This window comes from Symphalangus syndactylus, chromosome 8, assembly GCF_028878055.3.
Source record: "Symphalangus syndactylus isolate Jambi chromosome 8, NHGRI_mSymSyn1-v2.1_pri, whole genome shotgun sequence".
NCBI classification, from domain to species: domain Eukaryota; kingdom Metazoa; phylum Chordata; class Mammalia; order Primates; family Hylobatidae; genus Symphalangus; species Symphalangus syndactylus.
Window position 1 is genome coordinate 30,980,552 of NC_072430.2, and position 26,891 is coordinate 31,007,442.

At 36.9% G+C, this 26,891-nt stretch overlaps 2 long non-coding RNA genes across 3 annotated transcripts in view; one reads left to right on the plus strand and one right to left on the minus strand.

Annotated features, from left to right (window-relative positions):
- LOC129487575 (uncharacterized) overlaps positions 1-17,884 on the minus strand; it is an 88,455-nt gene extending 70,571 nt beyond the window's left edge. The window contains exons 1-3 of the long non-coding RNA XR_010122339.1: positions 17,789-17,884; positions 14,836-14,928; positions 9,293-9,462 (exon numbers count right to left, since the gene is read on the minus strand). This is a non-coding gene — a long non-coding RNA (uncharacterized lncRNA). The remainder of the gene's footprint in view (positions 1-9,292; positions 9,463-14,835; positions 14,929-17,788) is intronic.
- Positions 1-26,891, plus strand: part of LOC129487576 (uncharacterized) — a 56,411-nt gene that overhangs the window by 14,212 nt on the left and 15,308 nt on the right. The gene's annotated exons all lie outside the window — the stretch shown is intronic.

Here is a 26,891-nt window from a genome sequence, read left to right on the forward strand (position 1 = left end):
CAGCTCCGGTCTGCAGCTCCCAGCAAGATAAATACAGAAGGTGGGTGATTTCTGCATTCCCAACTGAGGTACCCAGCTCATCTCACTGGGACTGGTTAGACAGTGGGTGCAGCCCACAGAGGGTGAGCCAAAGTGGAGTGGGGCATCGCCTCACCCAGGAAGTGCAAAGGGTTGGGGAATTCCCTCTCCTAGCCAAGGGAAGCCTTGAGGGACTGTGCTGTGAATTCCCATGGTCTTCACAACCCTCAGACCAGGAGATTCCCTTGGATACCTACACCACCAGGGCACTGGATTTCAAGCACAAAACTGGACAGCCCTTTGGGCAGACACTGAGCTAGCTGCAAGAGTTTTTTTTAATACCCCATTGGTGCCTGGAACACTAGTGAGACAGAACCATTCACTACCTGGAAAGAGGGCTGAAGCCAGAGAGCCAAATGGGCTACTTCAGCAGATCCACCCCACAGAGCCCAGCAAGCTAAGATCCACTGGCTTGAAATTCCCGCTGCCAGCACATCAGTCTGAAGTCGACCAGGGACACTAGAGCTTGGTTGGGGGAGGGGCATCCACCATTACTGAGGCTTAAGTAGGTGGTTTTCCCCTCACAGTGTAAACAAAGCCACCAGGAAGTTCAAATGAGGCAGAGCCCAGCACAGCTCTGCAAAGTTGGGGTAGCCTGACTACCTCTCTAGACTCCTCCTCTCTGGGCAGGGCATCTCTGAAAGAAAGGCAGCAGCCCCAGTCAGAAGATTATAGATAAAACTCGCATCTCACTGGGACAGAGCACCTGGGGGACAGGGCAGCTGTGGGGGCAGCCTCAGCAGACTTAAACATTACTGCCTGCCAGCTCTGAAGAGAGCAGGAGATCTCCAAGCACAGCATTCACGCTCTGCTAAGGGACAGACTGCCCCCTCAAGTAGGTCACTGGCCCCCCATGCCTCCTGACTGAGAGACAACTCCCAGCAGGGGTCGACAGACACCTCCTACAGGAGAGCTTCAGCTGGAATCTAGCAGGTGCCCCTCTGCGAAAAAGCTTCCAGAGGAAGAAGCAGGCAGCAATCTTTGCTGTTCTGCAGCTTCTGCTGCTGATACCCAGGCAAACGGTCTGGAGTGGACCTCCAGCCAATTCCAGCAGACCTACAGCAGAAGGGCCTGACTGTTAGTAGGAAAACTAACAAACAGGAAGGAATAGCATCAATATCAACAAAAATGACATCCACGCAGAAACGTCATTAGAAGGTCACCAAAATAAAAGACCATGGGGTAGATAACTCCATGTAGATGAGGAAAAACCAGTGCAAAAGGGCTGAAAATTCCAAAAACTAGAAGGCCTCTTCTCCTCCAAAGGATCACAACTGCTCGCCAGCAAGGGAACAAAACTGGACAGAGAATGAGTTTGACGAATTGACAGAAGTAAGCTTCAGAAGGTGGTTAATAACAAACTCCTCCAAGCTAAAGGAGCATGTTCTAACCCAATGCAAGGAAGCTAAGAACCTTGAAAAAAGGTTAGATGAATTGCTAACTAGAATAACCAGTTTAGAGAAGAACATAAATGACCTAATGTAGCTCAACACAGCATGAGAACTTCATGAAGCATACACAAGTATCAATAGCTGAATCAATCAAGTAGAAGAAAGGATATCAGAGATTGAATATCAACTTAATGAAATAAAACATAATGACAAGATTAGAGAAAAAAAGAACGAAAAGGAATGAACAAAGCCTCCAAGAAATATAGGACTATGTGAAAAGACCAAACCTACGTTTGATTGGTGTACCTGAAAGTGATGAGGAGAATGGAACCAAGTTGGAAAACACATTTCAGGATATTATCCAGGAGAACATCTCCAACCTAGCAAGACAGGCCAATTCAAATTCAGGAAAGAGAACACCACAAAGATGTGCCTCGAGAAGAGCAACTCCAAGACACATAATTGTCAGATTCAGGAAAAAATGTTAAGGGCAGCCAGAGAGAAAGGTTGGGTTACCCACAGATGGAAGCCCGTCAGACTAATAGCAGCCTTCTCTGCAGAAACCCTATAAGGCAGAAGAACATAGGGGGTCAATATTCAACATCCTTAAAAAAAAGAATTTTTAACCCAGAATTTCATATCCAGCATAAGCTTCATAAGCGAAGGATAAATAAAATCCTTTACAGACAAGCAAATGCTGAGAGATTTTGTCACCATCAGGCCTGTGTTACAAGAGCTCCTGAAGGAAGCACTAAAAATGGAAAAGAACAACCAGTACCAGCCATTGTAAAAACATACCAGATTGAAAAGAACATCGACACTATGAAGAAATTGCATCAACTAATGGGCAAAATAACCAGCTAGCATCATAATGACAGGATCAAATTCACACATAACAATATTAACCTTAAATGTAAATGGGCTAAATGCCCATTTAAAAGACACAGACTGGCAAATTGGATAAAGAGTCAAGACCCACCAGTGTGCTCTGTTTAGGAGACCCATCTCACGTGCAAAGATATACATAGGCTCAAAATAAAGGGACGGAGGAATATTTATCAAGCAAATGGAAAGCAAAAACAACAAAAAAAGCAGGGGTTGCAATCCTAGTCTCTGATAAAACAGACTTTAAGCCAACAAATATCAAAAAAGACAAAGAAGGGCATTACATAATGGTAAAGGGATCAACGCAACAAGAAGAGCTAACTATCCTACATAGATATGCACCCAATACAGGAGCACCTAGATTCATAAAGCAAGTTCTTAGAGACCTACAAAGAGACTTAGACTCCCATACAATAATAGTGAGAGACTTTAACCTGCCACTGTCAGTATTAGACAGATCAACAAGACACAAAATTAACAAGGATATTCAGGACTTGAACTCAGCTCTGGACCAAGCAGACCTAATAGACATCTACAGAACTCTCTACCCCAAATCAACAGAATGTACATTCATCACAGCACCATATCACATTTATTCTGAAAGTGACCACATAATTGGAGGTAAAACATTCCTCAGCAAATGCGAAAGAATGGAAATCATAACAGTCTCTCAGACCACAGTGCAATCAAATTAGAACTCAGGATTAAGCAACTCACTCAAAACTGCACAACTACATGGAAACTGAACAACGTGCTCCTGAATGACTACTGGGTAAATAACAAAATTAAGGCAGAAATAAAGAAGTTCTTTGAAACCAATGAGAACAAAGACACAACATACCAGAATCTCAGCAACATACCAGAACATAGCTAAAGCTTTGTTTAGACGAAAATTTATAGCACTAAATGCCCACAGGAGAAAACAGGAAAGATCTAAAATAGACACCCTAACATCACAATTAAAAGAACTAGAGAAGCAAGAGCAAACAAATTCAAAAGCTAGCAGAAGACAAGAAATAACTAAGATCAAAGCAGAACTGAAGGAGATAGACACACGAAAAACCCTTCAAAAAATCAATGAATCCAGGAGCTGGTCTTTTGAAAAGATTAACAAAATAGATAGACGGCTAGCCAGACTAATAAAGAAGAAGAGAGAGAAGAATCAAATAGACACAATAAAAAATGATAAAGGGGACATCACCACTGATCCCAAAGAAATACAAACTACCATCAGAGAATAGTATGAACACTTCTACGCAAATAAACTAGAAAATCTAGAAGAAATGGATAAATTCCTGGACACATACACCCTCCTAAGACTAAACCAGGAAGAAGTCGAATCCCTGGATAGACCAATAAAAAGTTCTGAAATTGAGGAAGTAATTAATAGTCTACCAACCAAAAAAAAGCACAAGACCAGAGGGATTCACATCCGAATTCTACCAGAGGTACAAAGAGGAGCTGGTACCATTCCTTCTGAAACTATTCCAAACAATAGACAAAGAGGGACTCGTCTTTAACTCATTTTATGAGACCAGCATCATCATAATACCAAAATCTGGCAGAGACATAACAAAAAAGAAAATTTCAGACCAATATCCCTAATGAACATCAATGCAAAAATATTCAATAAAATACTGGCAAACCGAATCCAGCAGCACATAAAAAAGCTTATCCACCATGATCAAGTCGGCTTCATCTCTGGGATGTAAGGCTGGTTCAAAATATGCAAATCAATAAATGTAATCCATCACATAAACAGACCAATGACAAAAACCATATGATTATCTCAATAGATGCAGAAAAGGCCTTCAATAAAATTATACACAACTTCATGCTAAAAACTCTTAATAAACTAGGTATTGATGGAATGTACTCAAAATAATAACACATACTTATGACAAGCCCACAGCCAATATCATACTGAATGGGCAAAAGCTGGAAGCATTCCCTTTGAAAACTGGCACAAGACAAGGACGCCCTCTCTCACCATTCCTCTTCAACATGGTATTGGAAGTTCTGTCCAGGGCAATCAGGCAAGAGAAAGAAATAAAGCATATTCAAATAGGAAGAGAGGAAGTCAAATTGTCTCTGTTTGCATATGACATGATTGTATATTTACAAAACCTCATTATCTAGCCCAAAATCTCCTTAAGCTGATAAGCAACTTCAGCAAAGCCTCAGTATACAAAATTGATGTGCAAAAATCACAAGCATTCCTATATACCAACAATAGACAAACAGACAAATTATGAGTGAACTCCCGTTCATAACTGCTAGTAAGAGAATAAAATACCTAGGAATACAGCTTACAAGGGATGTGAGGGACCTCTTCAAGAAGAACTGCAAATCACTGCTCAGAGAAATAAGAGAGGACACAAACAAATGGGAAAATCATCCCATACTCATATATAGGAAGAATCAATATCGTGAAAATGGCCATACCGCCCAAAGTAATTTATAGTTTCAATGCTATCTCCATCAAGCTACCATTGACTTTCTTCACATAATTAGAAAAAAAAAACTTTAAATTTCATATGGAGCCAAATATAAGCCTGTATATCCAAGACAATCCTAAGCAAAAAGAACAAAGATGAAGGCATCACGCTACCTGACTTCAAACTATGCTACAAGGCTACGGCAACCAATACAGCATGGTACCATTACCAAAACACATATATGAACCAATGAAACAGACGGTGGTCTCAGGAATAATGCCACTCATCTACAACCATCTGATCTTTGACAAACCTGACAAAAACAAGCAATGGGGAAAGGATTCCCTATTTAATAAATGGTGCTGGGAAAACTGGCTAGCCATATGCAGAAAACTAAAACTGGACCCCTTCCTTACACCTTATACAAAAATTAACTCAAGATGGATTAAAGACTTACATGTTAGACCTAAAACCATAAAAACACTGGAAGAAAACATAGGCAATACCATTCAGGACATAGGCATGGGCAAGGACTTCATGACTAAAACACCAAAAGCAATGGCAACAAAAGCCGAAATTGACAAGTGGGATCTAGTTAAACTAAAGAGCTTCTGCACAGCAAAAGAAACTATCGTCAGATTGAACAGCCAACCTACAGAATTGGAGAAAATTTTTGCAATCTATCCATCTGACAATGGGCTAATATCCAGAATCTACAAGGAACTTAAATTTAAAAGAATAAAAACAACCTCATCAAAAAGTGGGTGAAGGATATGAACAGACACTTCTCAGAAGAAGACATTTATGTGGCCAAAAACATGAAAAAAAGCTCATCATCACTGGTCATTAGAGAAATGCAAATCAAAACCACAATGAGATGCCATCTTACGCCAGTTAGAATGGTGATCATTAAAAAGTCAGGAAACAACTGATGCTGGAGAGGATGTGGAGAAAAAGGAACAGTTTTACACTGTTGGTGGGAGTATAAATTAGTTCAACCATTGTGGAAGACAGTATGGCAATTCCTCAAGGATCTAGAACCAGAAATACCAATTGAGCCAGCAATCCCATTACTGGGTATATACCTAAAGGATTATAAATCGTTCTACTATAAAGACACATGCACACATATGTTTATTACGGCTCTATTCACAATAGCAAAGACTTGGAACCAACCCAAATGCCCATCAGTGATAGACTGGATAAAGAAAATACGACACATATACAGCATGGAATACTATGCAACCATAAAAATGGATAAGTTTATGTCTTTTGCTGGGACATGAATGAAGCTGGAAACCATCATTCTCAGCAAACTAACACAGGAACAAAAAACCAAACACAGCATACTCTCACTCATAAGTGGGAGTTATACAATGAGAACACATGGACACAGGGAGGGGAATATCACACACCAGGGCGTGTCAGGGGTTGGGGGCTAGAGGAGGGATAGCATTAGGAAAAATACCTAATGTAGATGATGGGTTGATGGGTGCAGCAAACCACCATGGCACGTGTATACCTATGTAACAAACCTGCACGTTCTGCACACGTACCCCAGATCTTAAAGTATAATAAAAGAAATGTAATTAATCACTCTTATTCTTAACCTTGGTCAATGATTTTGAGCTAGTTTTTCTCCTTTTAGCTTTATCTCCTATCAAGCTAACCTTTTATTCCCTTTTTATGTTGTAATTTTTGGAAGAAAGGCACTATGAACACTCTTGAGTTTAAGGAATGGAGAGTTATGTTCCCCGTGGGAAATAAATTTATCAACTCTAGCACAGTGCTTGTGTACAATTCTTTTTGTCTTTAGACTTATAGATTTCACTCACTTCCAAAGCTCCTTAGGTCAGTATCTTATTCCCCCACCCTTTTCAGTGAATTTGCCCCATACATGCATTATATATTCAGATTCTTTTGTCAGATTCTTTGTTCGAGAAATAAAATTCCCCAACCTTCTATATATATATAATATATATATATGTATACACATATATATACACATGTGTATATGTGTATATATATAATCTAATATTTCATATATGAATTTGTTAAGATGCTAATTCTTCCTTTTCAATTTTTATACATCTTTGTGGTTTTATCTTATATACCTGCTGTCTGATGTTTGTTACTAGTGTTCATTGTGTCTATTTCTTGTTCCTTACTTTTGAAAGACTTCAAATGTTTCTTCATTAAGCATGCTCTTGGTTTTGTGTTTGAAATACATATATTTTGCCATATTAACAAATATCCATTCATTTTTACTTAAGGAATATATCATTGCATTTTATCCCTTGCCATTTCACTGCTTTATTAATAGATTTCCAAACATTAATATACACTAGTATTCCTGGAATAATTTCCACTTCGTCATGTGTTTTTATTTTTATGTTTCACAGGATTTTGCATTTGTGTTTCTTTTATAATTTTTATTAGTAGTGATAAATTAAATTTCCTTTTTTTATATTAAATGTTGGGCTCAATATTATAGTTGCTTCATACATGAGTTTGGCCATTTTCCTTCCTTATTTTTCCCCCATGTTCTGAAATAGTTTAAATAGCAATGGAAATATTCACTTTTTAAATGTTTGATAAAATTCCCTTGTAAAATAGTTGGCTGTGGTGTTCTTTCTTTTGAGATTAGTTCTTACATAGCACCCTGTATTTCCCTTGTGGAACATGATCTTTGTAGACTTTTACCTCTTCAGCAGGCAATTTTGGTAAAATCTATTTTCCTAAAAACTTAACCTATTCTTATCTATTTCTTTAAGTTTATTTGCTAGTGTTATGCAATTTAAAATTTTCACTGCTTCATTTAACTTGGTTTTTCTTCTTAATTTTTTTACATTTTGATTTTATATTGTTCTTAAATAAGTTAAATAGGTTCAATTTTTTACTTTGTCATTTTTATTCAAAAAAGCATTTGTGTCTGTTTATAATTCTGTTTTTCCTACTAATTTCTCTTTTATATTTATTGTTTCTTCATATTCCCTTTAAGTCTTTAGTTATTTTTATTCTAACTTTTTTGTTTTGAAAGTTTTCACTATTTCCTTTATGTTTTAAATTAATATAATAACTGAAGACTAAAAATTTTCCTTATGGCATATAGTTTACTAGATCTAATTGGTTCTGAGTAATAGTATTTTTATCTATTATTTTGTTTTTCTTAAGTTCTACTTTTTATGTTTGTATTTTCTCAATTAAGAGTAGTTTATAAAGATTATTAGAATGTTATCTATAAAAGGATAATTTTGTTTCTGATTTTGTTATTAATTTGCAAATTTAGTTTGGTATTGTGATCACAGATGTTTTGCTATGTTTACTCTTTGGCATTTAAAAACTTAGAATTTGTTGCCAAGTAATGTATGGTTAATGTTTATGAGTGTCCCAAGGACACCTGAAATAAGGCTATATTTTCCAGTTTTATCATTTTCAGAATTATGTATCAGTCGGTTCTAATTTTGCTTACATTTTACATTCTTAGTTATATAATATTTCATGGACTGAGAGAGAATTAAAGTCTCCTATTAATAGTGAGTTTATCTGTATTTTTAAAGTATATTCTTTAATATTTGCTTTATGAATGTTTATGTTATGTTATCTGGAACACTGTCATAAAAACTCTGGGATAAAAATGTGAATTGCATTTCTTTTGTTTGCATTGGCCGAATATACCTTTGTTTCTCCTTTTATTTTTAAACTTTCTAAGTCATTGTTTTATCCGTGTCTCTTTATTCTAGATTTATGGCCTAGATTTGGGTTTATTTTGTATGCTATTTTATAAATCTTGCCTTTAAACATGTGCCTTTACTCAGTTTGTATTTATGGTATGACTGATATATTTCATATTAGTTCTGTCAGACTATTTTAGGTTATAATTTCTATTTTTATAGTTTTAACTTACAAGTCTTGGCATGTATTTAAATTGCATTGCTGTGTGTGTTGGCATGTGTGTGTGTGTTTGTGGGTATGGACCCTCTAATATATAGGAATATTTGTATTTATTGTGTACTTTTAACATTATCTTTTATACAATAAATCAAAGAGGTTACCTAATACAAATGTAGTTCTCTATTTCTTTAACCTATTATGTACTTAATATAAGCACTAATAAATTAACATTCTTCTTCTTCTTAATGTTTTTTCTACTCCTGTAACCCATTTCTCAACAATTCATTCTCCTGAGTACATTAAAATATGTTTATGAATCTATTACTTGCCTTCTCAGCTGTTAGAAAAGAGACAACACTAACATACTCTATCTCCTAACTTCTTTACACCTTTTTCTCCTAAGTTTTTTATGTCATTTTTACATGTCAAAAAATCAACATTTATATTTTGTTTTGCAATCTAATCCTACTTTTTTTTTCACTATCAGTTTTACACTTAAATATCTTTCAAGCGTCTAATGGCTGTCTGTCTTAGTTCATTTTCTGTTTCTTATAACAGAATGCCTGCAACTGGGAAATTTATAAAGAAACAAAGTTTATTTCTTACAGTCTTGGGGCTGAGAAATCCAAGGTTGAAAGGCCACATCTGGTGAGGCCTTCTTGCTGGTGAGAACTCTCTGCAGTAGTCCCAAAGCAGCCCAGGGTATCAAGGGGTGAAGATACTGTGTGCTAACTCAGGTCTCTTTTCCTCTTCATATAAAGTCACCAATTCTATTCCTGTGATAATCCAATGATCCATTAATCCATGCATGGATGAACTCGTTCATAAGGGCAGAGTACTCAGGACCCAATCACTTCTTAAAGGCTCGACCTCTCAATCCAACCACACTAAGAATTAAATTTCAGCCTGAGTTTTGGAGAGGACAAATATTCAACTATAGCATTCCACCCCTGGCCTCTCAAAACTCATGTTCTTCTCACATACAAATACATTCATTCCATCTCCATATCCCCAAAGTCTTAACTTGTTCCAGTACCAACTCCAAATCCAAAATTCCAAGTCTTATCTGTGAGCATGTGAAATAAAAACAAGTTATGTGCTTCCAACATTCAATATAGGCATAAGGTAGACATTTCCATTCCAACAGGGAGAAATAGTTGAAAAGCAAGGAATAACAGGCCCCGAATCAAGTCCAAAATCAAGCTGTGCAAACGTTAAATCTTAAACCTCGAGAATAGTCTTTTTTAACTTCATGTGCTGCCTCCTGGAGTGGGACAGGAGTTGGGCCCCCAAAGCTTCAGGCAGCCCAACTCCTTTTCTGGGTGCAGCCCACAGGGCTACTTGTACAGGTTGGAGTTCAGTGCCTAAAGCTTTTCCAGGTGGGTGTTGCATGCTGCTAGTGACTTCTCAGTCTGGCGTCCTGGTGGTAGTCTTGCTCCCACAGCTCTGCTAGGCATTGCCCTGGTGGAGACCCTCTGAGGCAACTCCAACCCCACAACCTAGCAAGGCTCTATGCAGTAGCTCTGCCCTGTGACAAGTCTCTGCCTGGAGCCTCAGGCTTTTGAAAACATCTTTTGAAATCTGGGTGGAGGCTTCCAAGTCTCTACAGCTCTTGCTTTTTGCAAGCCTTCAAAATTAACATGTGGATGCTCCTAAGGTTTATGACTTGTACGTTCTGGAACTGTGGCTGTGGAGCACTGGAGTAGGGTGTGGGGAACAGGGTCTTGAGAAGGCTGGGCAGCAAGTCTGTGAAGAGTTCTGGGCCTGTCCTCTGAAACCATTCTGCCCTTCTAAAACTCTCGGTCTGTGATTGAAGGGGCAGCCTCAAAGATCTCTGAAAGATCACTGGGGATCTTTCTTCCACTGTCTTGAGCAATCGCACCTAGCTCTCTTCTATCCATGCTAATCTCTTTAGCAAATGATCACTGGGCTCCAACCTTGGTTTTGTCTCCTGAACTTTTACAAAGCTTCTTGTGGCCAGATACTTTAGTTCATCACTCTCAAGTTTGGCCTTCCACAAAGCCCTGGGGCATGGACACAGTGTGGCCAAGTTCTTTGTTAAATTATAACAAAGATGGCCTTTCCTCTAGTTTCTAGTATCTTGTTCCTCAGTTATATCTGAAATCTCATCTGAATGATCTTTACTGGCCATATTTCTATCAGCATTCTAGTCACAACCACTTAACCAATCTCGAAGGAGTTCTAAACTTTCCTTAGTCTTCTTGTCTTCTAAGCCCTCAACAGAATCTGGGCCTGATCCTTCAAATTCTTTCAGCCTCTGCCCATTACCCAGCTACGAAGCTGCTTCCACATTTTAAAGTGTTTGTTAACTAAAACAATCCCATTTCTGGTACCAATTTCCTGTCTTAGTCCATATTTCTGTTGCTTATAATAGAGTATCTGGAACTAATTTATAAAAAAACAAAATTTATTTCTTACACTTATGAAGCCAGGAGGTCCCAGGTTGAGAGTCCAAATCTGGTGAGGGCCTTCTTACTGGCAGTAATTCTCTATAGAGTCTCAAGGTGGAACCGGGTATCACATGGTGAGGAAGCCAAGGGTGCTAGCTCAGATCTCTTTTCCTCTTCTTATAAGGCCACTAATCTAATTCCCATGATAATCCATTAACCAGTTAATGGATTAATCTATTTATGAAGGCAGAGCCCCCATGACCCAATCACCTGTTAAAGTCTTCAACTCTCAATAGTATCTTACTGGATATAAAATTTCAGCATGAATTTGGGAGGGGCAAATGTGCAAACAACAGCAGTCCTTTTGTACATAATTTCATCAGACACTGCTTGATTGGCTGTAGTTTATCTTCAAGCACTGTTCTGAAGAAGAGAACCTGGGGTTAAAATTTCTTGATTTCTAATAGGTACATGACTTTCCATAGGCTTGATATTGTTGGAAAGCTTGACTTCGTTGAACATGTATTATTACGTGCTTCATGTTCGATAAAATTTTCCCATGAATTTCTGATTGGTGTTGCTGTATTTTCCATGGCATTAAATTTTGCTGGGAGAAATTAGTCAGCCAGATATTTTGTTCCCTCTACACACTATACACATGTAATGCCTCACATATTTGTATTCTATGCTTGTCCTGGAGCCATGAAATTCTCTTTCATATTATTCCAATTTTAATATGTATCTGAAGAGATCAGCATTCAAGTCATATTTGAATAGACTTAATTGTTATTAGAATGATTAAATTGGCTAAATTTTTCCATAAATATTTAGAAAATTTCAATTCAGGTACATGAAATAAGACTTTTCAAATCAAAGACATAACAATTTTCTAACCAATGAATTGAGAAACTAGCTTAAAATGTAATATATAATTTGTGTGTTAAGTGAAGTCCCCTAAAACACTTTTATTTGAAGCAGGCTAGTATAACTCAACGTACCTATTTCCAGAGTTATCATATTCACAGACATTGATTAAAATTTCAAAATTTTCCATTGGTCTCACCTATACACTTTTTTTCTATTTAGTAATGAGATTTCTTAGACTATAATATTAGTATTTTCCAAAGTACTTCCTTATAATCTACTGGAAGAATGTTGAAAAAGCATTCCTGCCAACCTCTCTAACAATTAATCGGTTTCATATCAAGCATAATGTTATTATAATTAGGAGAACAGTGATAAAATTTTTCTTTCTTCACTCTGCACTGTGATTCATAGCTATCTTGTTAGGGTTTCATCAGTCTAATAAGCTATAAGTTATATGATTTTGATAAACAACTTTCTTTAAGAAATTATTTACTGAGCACATGCTATCTTCTAGGTGCCATTCTAAGTTTTGGGACATAAAATAAAATAAAATAATAAAATAAAATGAAATAAAATAAAATGCCAAAACCCCCTATATTGAAAACTGGTGCTGGGTCAAGTATGACACAGCCATGCCCCAGCTGTTAGGAACAGCACACCCTAGTGGCTCATAGCTCCATTGATCCCTGGGATTGGCCTTGGCCATTGCAACTGCTTGGCTCAAAGTTAGTTTGCCCCTTTCTCCAACCCCCTACTGCACCCTCACTAGAAGCAACCACTGTGAAAGGGCAACTCAGCTCCAGAGCTTCTTATAGGACCAATAAAATTTCAGTTGCAATTTCATTCCAGGTCAGCTTCTCCATGTGCTAATTCTGCTTTTCTAACTATCTTAGTAATATAGGGCTCAAAAACACTGCCAAATAAATCTGCAAATTACCTTTCATCTCAGAGTCTCTTTCTAAGAAGTCAGATCATTTTCAGATCCTTCCCATGACACTTATGTCCCACTTGAGAAACAAGATAATAAATGAAAAGGCAAATCACTGGGAGTAAAAGATGTTAATAATTATTATTAATGATATACACAGTTTAAAAGTTAAACACATACATGTGTGCATTTGTACTTACGTGTATATGTGTTCTCTGTGTATTTATGCTAATATTTGAAACATATGTAAATAAAAATCCCAAAGCTTCTATTATCAGCTAAGTCTTAATAGTTTGTTCACTGCTCTGAGCTAAACAGATGTTATACATGCAAATAAAATTAGAAGACCCAAATGAGGAAAATGGGATATCATAGGTTTCTGGTTTGAAAGTGTCTAGTAATTGCAATAAACTTTGAATAATAAAATATCTTGCCAATATGGGAGGCCCCATAGCAGTACTCTAATGAAGTAGTGATAACATAATTTATGCTATCATGAAACTATGAGCTATGAAGATCTTCACCTGGGGGATCAATATTCCCTAGATTGCCTTAAACTTTTTTTTTTTTTTTTTAAGACGGAGTTTCGCTCTGTCGCCCAGGCTGGAGTGCAGTGGCGCAATGTCGGCTCACTGCAAGCTCCGCCTCCCGGGTTCACGCCATTCTCCTGCCTCAGCCTCCCAAGTAGCTGGGACTACAGGCACCCGCCACCACGCCCGGCTAATTTTTTTTTTTTTTGTATTTTTAGTAGAGACGGGGTTTCACCTTGTTAGCCAGGATGGTCTCGATCTCCTGACCTCATGATCCGCCCGCCTCGGCCTCCCAAAGTGCTGGGATTACAAGCATGAGCCACCGCGCCCGGCTAGATTGCCTTAAACTTTGATAGTAGCTGCTGGCAACATGTGCATCCTGGATATCCTCGGCCTCTAAGTTCTTTCCACCTGCCAAATTCGCACACAACGAGATTCCCAAACAGGGATGAGACCATGAACTTAGCAGAGCTACTTTATATGACATCTAAAGAGGCAACCAATCTGAAATCTATCTATGAATAGATAGAGCCTAGTATCTGGTTGATTTTAGTTTTGTTTCAAACAGTTGCTCCCATCAAACAAGTAGGGGATCAGTGAGTATGTAGAAAATAGTCATTACGAAGTTTTAAAAAAACAGATGGGTCTTTCAGAAATGCATCATCTTTTTAAAAATGACATTTCAAGAGAGAGGTGCATTTTCAGTAATTCTACAGACGAGTAGTGTCTCAAAGGCTGATAAAACACCTTAATAACCTGTACTAGCTCCCCAGTCATTACCATTGTATGGAATTTTGGGATAAGTTCAATATTTATAAAGCCAAATTTTCACTATTTTTACATGCTTTCTCTTAAAGAAAAAAAATCATTCCTCAGGGCTCCACTAATTTAAATCTGATACCTGTGGACACTGACTTGGCTAGAATTTACTATTTTTTTCTTTTAATATGAGAAAAAATATTAGCAAGAAAATTAGTAATTTGAGGATATTCTCAGTTGGTATGTTTAAATGCTTGAGGAAAAAGGTCAATGTTAAGCTCGTAATTAAATGTCATAATTAAAGATGTGATAATTACAAGTTACAGATTTTCATTAAAGTAACTCCCAAAGATCTTTACTTTATAATGCCATTTTGAGTTACTGCTACTCCTGTTATAATGTAACGAAAAGGCTTCTAATATGTGTTACTGTATTTGTGTATGTTGCTAAATCACACTGGTCTACTTACCCAATTAATAAAATGTGTTAGACATTCCTTCTATATGCCTTCCTTAACATGGGTGCAGTGATGTGTGAGCTGAGCTATGAAATATCTATGCTAACAAAACACAGATAAATTTCACATAAGCTCATAAATTTCTATTCATCTTTTCAGATAATATTGAGAATCCACCTGATTATATATAGACTTACTTGTCCAAGTTGTATGAAGCCTATCATTTGATTCATCCAGTATATTGGTATATTTTGCCTCTCCAGCCCAGAGATGCCATCATGGGGCTCTCCCTTAAGAAAATGTAACAACAAAGAATATACAACTGTTTATAATATTTTAAATTAAAACTCAGAAATCCATGATATATTTCATACTTCATAAAAATCTCTCGATACTCAACTTGCCACCAAAAGAGCAGCTTCACAGAGTTCACATTTAATATCTCTCAACAGAAAAACCTAAACTTCTGTAGAATTTCTCCAACATTTCACATTATGATAGCCCTGGTAGAGACAGAAAAGTTCATCTGGGGCCACATGTCAGTAGAAGCTTGAGAAATATTTATTTGAGAAATAGGATCGTGCCTCTCACGGTGGGACTCCTGTGGAGATTCATTAAGCGTGCAATTAACAAAAGTACATTAACAAAAGGCAGCCTCTTCTATTTAAATAGAAAAACTCAATGAACTTCTGCCACGGGATAGTTTTAAAAGGAAGGCATAGATAAGCACATTCTTTAAATATTCAGAAAATTGCTTTTTGAATTATTTTTTAATGATGGAAGTTTTCTTCACACATCTGGAAACTAGCTATACTTGTAAAGAATTATACTATTTGGTATTTAAATTTTTAAAAGTGTAATAACTGTTTTTCACATTCCTCCATGTCATCATTGTGAACACTAACACTGATCCAGGCCGTGGTGGAGATCTCTTCCGGAGACTGGATTTGCCCTTTACTGGGTGGCTTTATTTCTTCTATTTCCTCTTGATGTATTTGTTTTCACTTTTGTATCTGTTAGATTCACAGTCATTATTCACTAACAGCCATGAACCTGCTTCTTCCTACCTTCCACTATTAGGTGCCTAAACTCTGCTATACCATGTAGTGATTTGCATTTATCTATCTAATTTATGTATTAATTACAGATGTGTGTACAGAAGTATATGTAGACACACACATATATTCATGTATACATGTATATATCTCTCTTGTGTGACACCTAAATATTGATGATTTATTTTTATACCTATTTACAGTATGTTATAGTTATAAAATATAAATATCAAATGGTTTTATATTTATAATTCATACAATAAGCTATTCATGAATTAAATTAAATCAGTCAAAAATTAATGCATTTCTAATATGAAAATGTGTAAGCATTTCCAAAACGTGGTGAAAACACAAATTTATTGCAGTATTAATGTTCAACAAGTGATACAATTTGTTTGTTTGTCCCCTTCAAATGTCATGTTGAAATGTGATCCCCAGTGTTGGAGGTGGGGCCTGGTGGAAATTGTTTGGATCATGGGGGCAGATTCCTCATGAATGGCTTAGTGCCATCCCTTTGGTGATGAGGGCGTTCTTGCTTTGAGTTCATGTGAGATCTGGTTGGTTGAAAGTGTGTGGCACCTCCCCCCTCTCCTGTTTGCTCCCTCTCTCTGGACCACGTGGTATGCCTGCTCCCTTTTTACTTTCTGCCACGATTGCAAGCTCCCTGAGGCCATCCCTAAGGGCAGATATTAGTGCCATGCTTCCTGTACAGTCTGCAGCACCGTGAGATAATTAAACTTGTTTTCTTCATAAATTACTCAGTCTCAAGTATTCCTTTTCAGAGACGCAAGAACGGATTAAAGCAACAAGCATAGTCATTTTGAGAGAAAGTATTAGCCTTTACTGACTCTCCTACTTTCTTCTACTTCTGTTTCCACCAGTGGTGCCTACTCATCATTGCCACCTCTGTGGCCTGGTCTAACTGTGCTCCTGAATTCTTCATTACCTCTGTTTGGATCACTTAGAACCACTGCTTCTGGGCAGCTCCTCTGCCCAGATCTTGTAATGTTCCCTCACCTACCAACATGGGAGAGATTACCCTGATTTAATCTGTTTTCTATAGAGGCATCCACCTGCTTCACAGGGCCCTCCCACAAGATCCAAGCAAAACTTTTCTTTTTCTTTGGCAGCCTGGGAGATGGGACAGACGATCATGAGGAAGTCTTGCTAGAGCTGAGTGAAAGCATAAAGAGGGCTTCTGTTTTCAGGGACAGTGAAGGAGGAACATGGGGCAGAAACAAACAAACAAACAAACCAAAAAACACTCTCCTGCTGAGAATGACTGAAGCTATGAATCAATCCCTGAAATAAAGTGCTTAAGGAAAATATTGGCGTTCTAGAATATCGGAATGCCCAGTCTTGGTGTTGCAATTTTATGGAGAGCACATAAACCAGAAGTATTAAACTTGTGTCTAAGTTAAGAATCAAAGGATGTGGGTTAGATTCGGAGATAGTTTCCTGTGAGCAAATTAACAAACTTTGCTTGTTTAAGATCTTTGTTATTCATTCTCTGGTTCTCAATTGTACTTCAATTTCCAAATGTGTCACACAATTGATGGATGGATAAGTGAAATATGACCATCATATAACATGAGCTGAAAATATTTATGTAAGAATAAGGTTGTATTTCCTATTTTCCTGAGTAAGTTTAACTTTAAGTTATATGTAGCCCCATCAACTATGTTGCAGAGTTTCTACTTTTCATTTATAAATAGTTATGAGTTATTACTTATGGTTCTATTATCACGCCAAAAAAGTAAGATGGATACGGCTTCAATTTGAGCACAGGACATGAGCCTACTGGCAATGTGATTTTCTTTACCCACTGTTCACTTCCACCTCTTTCTTCATCTAAGCATCCTCAGTTTCCCTCAACTGATTATACAGCCAATGACATAATGGCTGAATATCTTATTTAAAATTTTGGTAAAGCCATTTAATCTCCCTAGGGGTAAATCTCTGTAGCCAAACTGTTACAGTGCTTTTAAAAACATTGACTGGCTCAGTTTCAATCCTCTGGTTATCCACAAATTCCCTGTGAAACATAACTAGATAATTTTCCAATTTCCAATTGGTCACTTGGAATTGGACCTACCTGATACCATTGCTCTTCAAGCTTATAGAGAACAGCTCTGGTGAGTCTTCATCACATGATCTCTTTGTTTGAGGAAGAATAGTCCTGTTCATTTTCTTTTAACATATAGTATATAGAAAGAAAAATTCATAAATCATAATAGTTCATCTTGATAATTATTGAAAAGTAAACACATCTGTGTAACTACCATCCAGATTGAGTGATAGGAAGTTACCAGCTTTCCAAAAGACTGCCTCAGGCCCATCCCAGATGTTATTCCCCCCCAAATAGACATTATTCTGACTTCTATAACCATTGATTAGCTTTTTTCATTTTTGCTTTTGACAAATTGCAGAGCATATGCACCCTCATATCTAGCTTTTGTACTCAAATTTGTGTCTCTCAGATTTTTTTCATATCATTGCATGAACTTAAATTTTAATTTTATGATATTATCAATATATGGGATGAATATACCACAAATTATATTTTCCATTTATGCCTGGTGGACATTTATATTATTTCCACTCTGGGCTATCATGAATAGTACTGCTCTGTATATTCTCATATGCAGCCATTTTAAAATATAATTCTGCAATTATGTTGAACATACACATAGGAGTATACTTACTGGGTCATAAAATATACATATATTAAACTTTAGAAGATGTTACAAAACAATTTATCAAAATGATTGTACCCAATGGAATTCCCACTAACAGTGTATGAGAGTTCCAACTGTACCATGTCCTCACCAATATTTGTTACTTGCAAGTACTTTGTTTTGGTTTATTTTGCTACTTTGGTATGTGAGCGGGTAGATAAAGTTAATTTCCATGGTTGAGTTTGAAATGTTAGAGAAACTTTGCATTTCTGGAATAAACAAACATAACCCTGAAGAATTACCCTTGTAGAAATGACTGAGTTTAATTTTCTCATTTTTTTAAGGAAGTTGGCAACTGTGCTTGTGAGAAAGATTGGCCTGTGACATTCCTTTCTTTTTACTAGGTATTTTGATATCAATGTTTTCCTGACCTTAGAAAATAATTTGTGAATTGTTTTCACATTATTTATTCCTGAAATATTTTGTGTAATATTTATGTTGTTTCTTTCTTAAATGTCTCAAAAAATTCACTGATGAACTCTTGGGCCTGGATTTTATTGTGGAAATGTTGAGATTCAAGGAAAAACACAAACCCAAAGTGTTTCTTTGTTCTTTTTTTTTTTTTTCTTACTCTCATGCATCTAGCTCCACTTAACACAGCATCTTTGGCCATCAAAATCTGTGGGGATTTCTACCCACCAGCAACCAATTAATTCTGCAGCAGACACCAGCTGAGTGGCCTCTAATTCAATTCTTGCTCTATCTACCTGAAGGTAACATCAGAGCTCACAGGTTGATGATGCGGTACCACAAGACCGCCCCCTACTTCAGGTGCCATTTGTAAGTACAGGTTGTGATCTGTGCTTCTGACTGACCAGCTATAAGTTGGGGTTTTCACAACCTCCTCTTTGGGTTTTATTCATTTGCTGGAGTGGCTCACAGAGCTCAGTAAAACACTCTACTTATCTTTATGGATTTATTATGAATAATACTACAAAGAATACAGATAAACAGCCAGATAGAAAAGATGTGTAGAGAGAGACATGGGGGAAGATGGGCAGAGCTTCCATGCTCTCTCTGGGCATACCACTCTCTAGGAACCTTCAGAGGTTCAGCCTTCCAAAAGTTCTTCTGTCTTAGCCCTTTTGGGTTTTTATGAAGGCTTCATTACAAAAGGCACAATTAGGCTGGGCGTGGTGGCTCTTGCCTGTAATCCCAGCACTTTGGGAGGCCGAGGCAGGCAGATCATCTGAGGTAAGGAGTTCGAGACCAGCCTGGCCAACATGGTGAAATCCCAACTCTACTAAAAATACAAAAAAAATTAGCAGAGCATGGGTGCAGGCACCTGTAATCCCAGCTATTGGGGAGACTGAGGCAGGAGAATCCCTTGAACCTGGAAGGTGGAGGTTGCAGTGAGCCGAGATTGTGCCATAGCACTCCAGCCTGGGCAACAAGAGTGAAACTCCATCTCAAAAAAAAAAAAAAAAAAGGCACAATTAATTAAATCATTAGCCATTAGTTATCAACTCAACTTTCAGCCCCTCTCCCCCAGAGACTGAAGTTGGTCTGAAAGTCCCAACTCTCTAATCTTTCCTAATTCTTTCTGGGTGACTAACCCCCATACTAAAACTATCTAGGGACCCCAGCCACCAGTCATCTAATTAGCACACAACAGACACACATCACTGCAGACCTTCCCAGGGTTTGTGGAGTTCTGGCCAGGATACAGAGATGAAGACTAAATATATATTTCCCAATATAACAGAGAAGTATGTTAATTAAGTATCCAATGTTTAGTAGATATGGTATTTCAAAATATTTGTTCATTTTATGTAGATTTCCAAATACATAGTATACAGAAGTTAAAATAGAGACCAGACAAATAGAACGAACTTTTGTGACAATAAGATATCGAATTCTAAACAAAACCAAAGGCCATACCAAATAAGGGTTAAGTCATGCACTTCTACACTTAAAAAATAAACTATGTTCAAACTGCCACAAGATTTTTTTCTTTTTCTTCTAGCAGCCTTTAGATAAATAATATTGAAACAATTGCAGCCCATTGACTACCAGATGATCACTAATTGATGCTCCACCCCATTTCACAGACCATAATTACAGCTTTGATTGGACAAGAGATGAATTTCAGTAACTCTCTGCTGATAAAACAACACTTACCATAGAATAGTTTTAGCAGGTTTACAGAGGCAGCACACTGCGGGCCTTCATGACTTTCATGACCCAGCTTCACCTTTTGATGTATAGGGCCTAAATGTAATATATTTAAGTGTTAAGGCTCTACTCCAAAGTGAACATGGGGTACATGTAACATGCATATTTGCTTACTATGCATGTGTGCCCCCTCCATTAATATTTATATCTCCTCCTGTAACCTGTTAAATATGCATACATAGGGTGGAACTTCCTGTTCTACCCTTCCCTTCCATCAAGTGTCTGCTTTCAGTTTCTGCCAAAGGCTGCTCTTCTCAGCCTGTAGGATGGCGAGGCTGCAGGCTGCAACCCTCTTTAAGCAATAAAGCATTTCTTTCCAAATGTATAGATCTCATCATTTTTGGTTAACACAGACATTCATAATATTATTGTGCTTTTTTTTAATATATAAAATTTAAGGTCCACTTCTTATTTTGAACATTGGTGATCTGTGTATTATTATGTTGAATGCTCATTTTAGCAGTTCTATTTTCAAATAACCTTTGGCTTTGTTTATTATTTCTACTACAGATTTGTTTTAAATCTTATTTTCCCTTCCTTCTATACTTTATGGTGTTTAATTTCCTAGACTTATCCTAACTTCTTTCTAAACACAACTTTCCCTATATCCCACAAATTTTTTTGTTCTCTTTCTTTCTTGGACCATGATTTATTTAGAAATGTATTGTTTAATTTCCAAATAGTTTAATGTGTTATAATTATCTTCATTTTAATTATTTTCTGTTCTGGAAGGTGAGTTAATAGCTGATCTGAATTCTTCTCTGTAACCTCAGAAAGACCTGTACATGAATGATACATGTAGAATTAGTTTACAATAAGTCAAGAAATGTATAGGAATATACTAGGTTCACAATGAGTGCTATGTTTTGATGAGTACCTGTACTTTATTGTTGAGATTGCTTATTGAGTAACCTGTTATGGATGATACTGATCTACTCTGGACAATGGAAGCAAAGCACACATTCAGGAGGGTATTATGTAATCAACATGTCATAAAAGCTGAAGGAGCCCCAGAGAGGCTAGCTTCTCTAAACTAAACTGGTCATTAGCATGCACCTCCCAAGAGCATATTGGAGACATGAGATGGTGTGCCTGATATTACTGCTATGCTCCTGGTATTCATGCTGTATTGCATATATTTATCTTTTGTTAAAGCTAAGTAAACTTGGTATGGATGAAGCCTCCTATGCCTTGTAATATTGATTTACATTTAAATTCAAGACGATTACACCTAGACAAATTGAATGAACAATACTTTAAAACTTCTTGAGACTTGTTTTACAGATCTGCATATTGTTAATTTTGGTTAAATGTCCCATGTGCACTTAAAAAAAAGTGTATTGTGAAATTTAAGGCTGAAAAACAATGTGTTGTGAAGTTTGAGGTTTATGGTTCTATATCTATCAATTAAGTCTACATAGTTTACTATGGATATCCTTGCAGAATTGTTTGCCTGCTTGTTGTTTTATTAGTATCAAAAGACGGCATTTTAAAATCTCCCCTTCTAATTGCAAATATATCTATTTCTTCTTTTATTTCTGTTAGTTTTTTTTTTCTTTTTTAGGATATGTTTTTAGATGACTACAAGTTTTAAAGTGCTAAATTATTTCATAAGACTGACTCTTTTATTTTAGGAAATAGATCTTTCATAATATACACTTCCTTAGAGCTACCTCATTGAATATTAGCACAGCCATATAAGTGTTTTTCTGAATTGTGTTGCTGAGCATATCTTGTCCTCCTTTCACTTTCAAACTTGTGTTGTTATAGGAATAGTTGTTGAATTTGTTCTTTTAACAGGTCAGGTAATTATTATCTTTACCTTGGCTTTATTTTTTTCTACTGTAAAACAAGCCAGTAATTTAATTATTGCTCCTTTGAACATATTGTAGCTTCTGTAATTTTTTCTTATTCCTCTTTGGCTTTCAGTAATTTTGTATAATCTATCTCAGTGTGGTTTTATTGTAAATATTCTGCTATGTGCAATTAGATATTTGAGAATCTGTGGTTTGATGTCTTTCATCAGTTTTGGAACTATCTCTCCAAATAATGTTCAAATATTGTTGTTACCACATTCTATTTCTTTTCTCTTGATACTTTAAACTCATGCATGCTTGAATTTTTTAACTTGTCTCATATGAATATCTAAGCTTTTTTTCTGTATTTAAAAGTCTTTCCCTCTGTCAGTTACGATAATTTTTACCTAGTTAGCTTCCAGTTAATCTTTTCTATCTTGTTTCTTTTTTTATCTCAACATTTATTGTTGAGATCTATACATTTATTGAATTATTTATATTTTCTCTGATATTTTGAAATATCAATTTCACCAGGTTCTAAGTTCTTTTTATTATTATTATACTTTAAGTTCTAGGGTACATGTGCACAATGTGCAGGTTTGTTACATATGTATACATGTGCCATGTTGGTGTGCTGCACCCATTAACTCATCATTTACATTAGGTATATCTCCTAATGTTATCCCTCCCCCCTCCCCCTACCCCACAACAGGCCCTGGTGTGTGATGTTCCCCTTCCTGTGTCCAAGTGCTCTCATTGTTCAATTCCACCTATGAGTGAGAACAGGCAGTCTTTGGTTTTTTTGTCACTGTGATAGTTTGCTGAGAATGATGGTTTCCAGCTTCATCTATGTCGCTACAAAGGACATGAACTCATCGTTTTTTATGGCTGCATAGTATTCCATGGTGTATATGTGCCACATTTTCTTAGTCCAGTCTATCATTGATGGATATTTGGGTTGGTTCCAAGTCTTTGCTATTGTGAATAGTGCCACATTAAACATACATGTGCATGTGTCTTTATAGCAGCATGATTTATAATCCTTTGGGTATATACCCAGTAATGGGATGGCTGGGTCAAATGGTATTTCTAGTTCTAGATCCTTGAGGAATCGCCGCACTGTCTTCCACAATGGTTGAACCAGTTTACAGTCCCACCAACAGTGTAAAAGTGTTCCTATTTCTCCCCATCTTCTCCAGCACCTGTTGTTTCCTGACTTTTTAATGATCACCATTCTAACTGGTGTGGGATGGCATCGCATTGTGGTTTTGATTTGCATTTCTCTGGTGGCCAGTGATGATGAGCATTTTTTCATGTGTCTGTTGGCTGCATGTCTTCTTTTGAGGAATGTCTGTTCATATCCTTTGCCCACTTGTTGATGGGGTTGTTTGTTTTTTTCTTGTAAATTTGTTTGAGTTCTTTGTAAATTCTGGATATTAGCCCTTTGTCAGATGAGTAGATTGCAAAAATTTTCTCCCATTCTGTAGGTTGCCTGTTCACTCTGATGGTAGTTTCTTTTGCTATGCAGAAGCTCTTTCGTTTAATTAGATCCCATTTGCCAATTTTAGCTTTTGTTGCCATTGCTTTTGGTGTTTTAGACATGAAGTCCTTGCCCATGCCAATGTCCTGAATGGTATTGCCTAGGTTTTCTTCCAGAGTTTTTAAGGTTTTAGGTCTAACACTTAAGAAGCCGAAAGAACAAAGCTGGAGGCATCACGCTACCTGACTTCAAACTATACTACAACACTACAGTAACCAAAACAGCACAGTACTGGTACCAAAATGGAGATATAGATCAATGGAACAGAACAGAGCCCTCAGAAATAATACCACAGATCTACAACCATCTGATCTTTGACAAACCTGACAAAAAAAAGAAATGGGGAAAGGATTCCCTATTTAATAAATGGTGTTGGGAAAATTGGCTAGCCATATATAGAAAGCTGAAACTGGATCCCTTCCTTACACCTTGTACAAAAATTAATTCAAGATCTATCATTGTTTCTAATTTTCTGTTTAGCTCATTTAAATTAAAAATTTTAGTTGTAACTATCACTTCTAATAATTACATAATTTTTTAGATTGCAGTACATCAGGCTCATTTCAATGAATTTATCTAATCTATGGTATCTTGTTCTCTCAAGTCATGGCTCCTTGGACATGCTCTGATGCCTTCAAGGAGCTATATTTAAACACATTGTATCCTGAACTCTAATTTTTTTGTGTGAGATTGCAGGTTTAATAAAATCATACAGCATGGTCAGATGCAAAAGTCTCAAAGTTGTTTCTAATTGTGCAGTTAATTTAGCAGCTTTTAATACTTTTACTTTTTTAACATCACTGTGCTAAACTTACATGGGAAAAAGAAAATAAGAAAAAAGTAAAACAGACAAGAGATCTAATACTTGAAAAATATTTAGTATATAGCAAATATTTCAAACACACCAAAGCACTTTGTATTAGTTCTTTTTCATGCTGCTAATAAAGACATACCTGAGAATGGGTAATTCATAAATGATAGAGGTTTAACTGACTCACAGTTCTACATGGCTGAGGAGGCCTCACAATCATGATGGAAGGCAAAGGAGAAGCAAAGGCACTTTTTACATGGTGGCAGGCAAGAGAGCTTGTGCCCGGGAACTCGCGTGTATAAAACCATCAGATCTCATGAGACTTATTCACTACCACAAGAACAGTATGAGGGAAGCCACCTGCATGATTCAGTTATCTCCACCTGGCCCTGTCCTTGGCACACAGAGATTATTATAATTCAAGGTGAGGATTGGGTGAAGACACAGCCAAACCATGTCATACTTAAACCCCAGAACTCCACGTAGCACGAGAAAAGTGGGAGTTATGGATTCTAGGAATTATAGATTTCTCTTCTGTAGGGCTACTATGTTGAGCATAATAAGTGATTCTTTCAGAAAAAATAAAAGATAATATTCAAACAAAAAAATTATTGAATTATAGAGGATAAAACAGATCACTAGAAATCATTTATCTCTCATGTTGCGGAAGTTACCTCACACACAAGGCAGAGTGCCTAGCTACTTCATGGAAGAGCTACAGATAGAAGCCATGCTTACAGAATTTTTCTTTAATTCTCTTTTAACGGTTTAAACTGTCCTTCTTGATAGTCATAAACTGAGTGAGGAATGAAGATACCTGCACATTGAAATAAACATTTTTTTTTTCCATTTCAATGATAAATTTTAAAAGAAAAAAAAAGGCAGGGGAGAAAAAAAAGTTGGCATTAGGGTCCTGACAATTTTCAATTTTTACCTGGCAATGAGGTTGATTTAACCTTGTGTGTGTGGTGCACAGGTTTGCTACACCCATCCTATGTCTTAGTGCTTAAAGTGAAGCCTTCCATTACACAGTAAAAGAATTGATAAGAGTGTGAAATAAATGGACCCAAACTGTGGCTGCATACCAGTGTTACAAAGGAAGCAAGCCTGTCTGAGCAACAAAACCAGAAACTGGCGCAGAGCAGAAAGCAGGGAAGAGCACCCAGTCAAGTGCTAATCAGGCCACCTCCCCTGGCAGGCTCCCACAGATCATCTGTTAAAGGCTACTGTCACATGCAAAAGTGTGTTTATCTGATCACTGAGACAGTGCTGAGGTTTGGCTTACTGCCTCTTGCAGATCTCAGAAGAGTTAGCCTCACTGAAATCTCTGGGTGAGTTTTCAATTGCACATTTTATGTTCTTTTGCTAGTTATGACATTTCCAAATATTTCTCACCAACTTGTGGCTGAATGCAAGCCATCATGACATGCCCCAGAGGTGCCTAGCTAAGGCATGAATCACATAATGTCTATATTCACATTCTACAAAGTCCTCAGGGATTGTTGTAGATGTGCATGTGAATTAATGTCCTTATAAAACCTAGCTCAGTATATTATTATTCAAACTTGATATCCAGTCTGTTAATGATTATTGGTCTGCAAGGCAATAAAGAATGTGCTCCTTTATAGATGGAGGCCTTAACACTGCAATTGTGTGTCTTAAATTGTTACCTTTTAACTTAGGATCAAGTTCTTATTGAAATCGAGAGAGCTCTATTGTGTTTTAATCATTAATTGAGCAAACAAATATTTATTGACTACATACGACATGAGGGTCACTACACCAAGTTCTGGGATATGACTTTCAATGACCTCTATCGTGTTTCAATCATTAATTCAGAAAATATTTATTGGCTACATACAATATGAGGGTCACTATACCAAGTTCTGGGATATGACTTTCAACAAGGCAGATGTGTTGTCATCTACAAGTAGGTCAGAGTTTAATGAAGTAGTGGAAATATCACTAGATTGGCTGTCATAAGACTCAGATTGTACTTTTAGGTACTTCACAAACAGCTTGGCACAGATCACTGCTTCTCCATTCATTAAGAGGAAGTAACTTACCTGAAGATAAAGAGATGAGCCTCATTTCTCCCAAGAAAAACAAATAAGAATTGGGCCTTTGTATAAATTTCC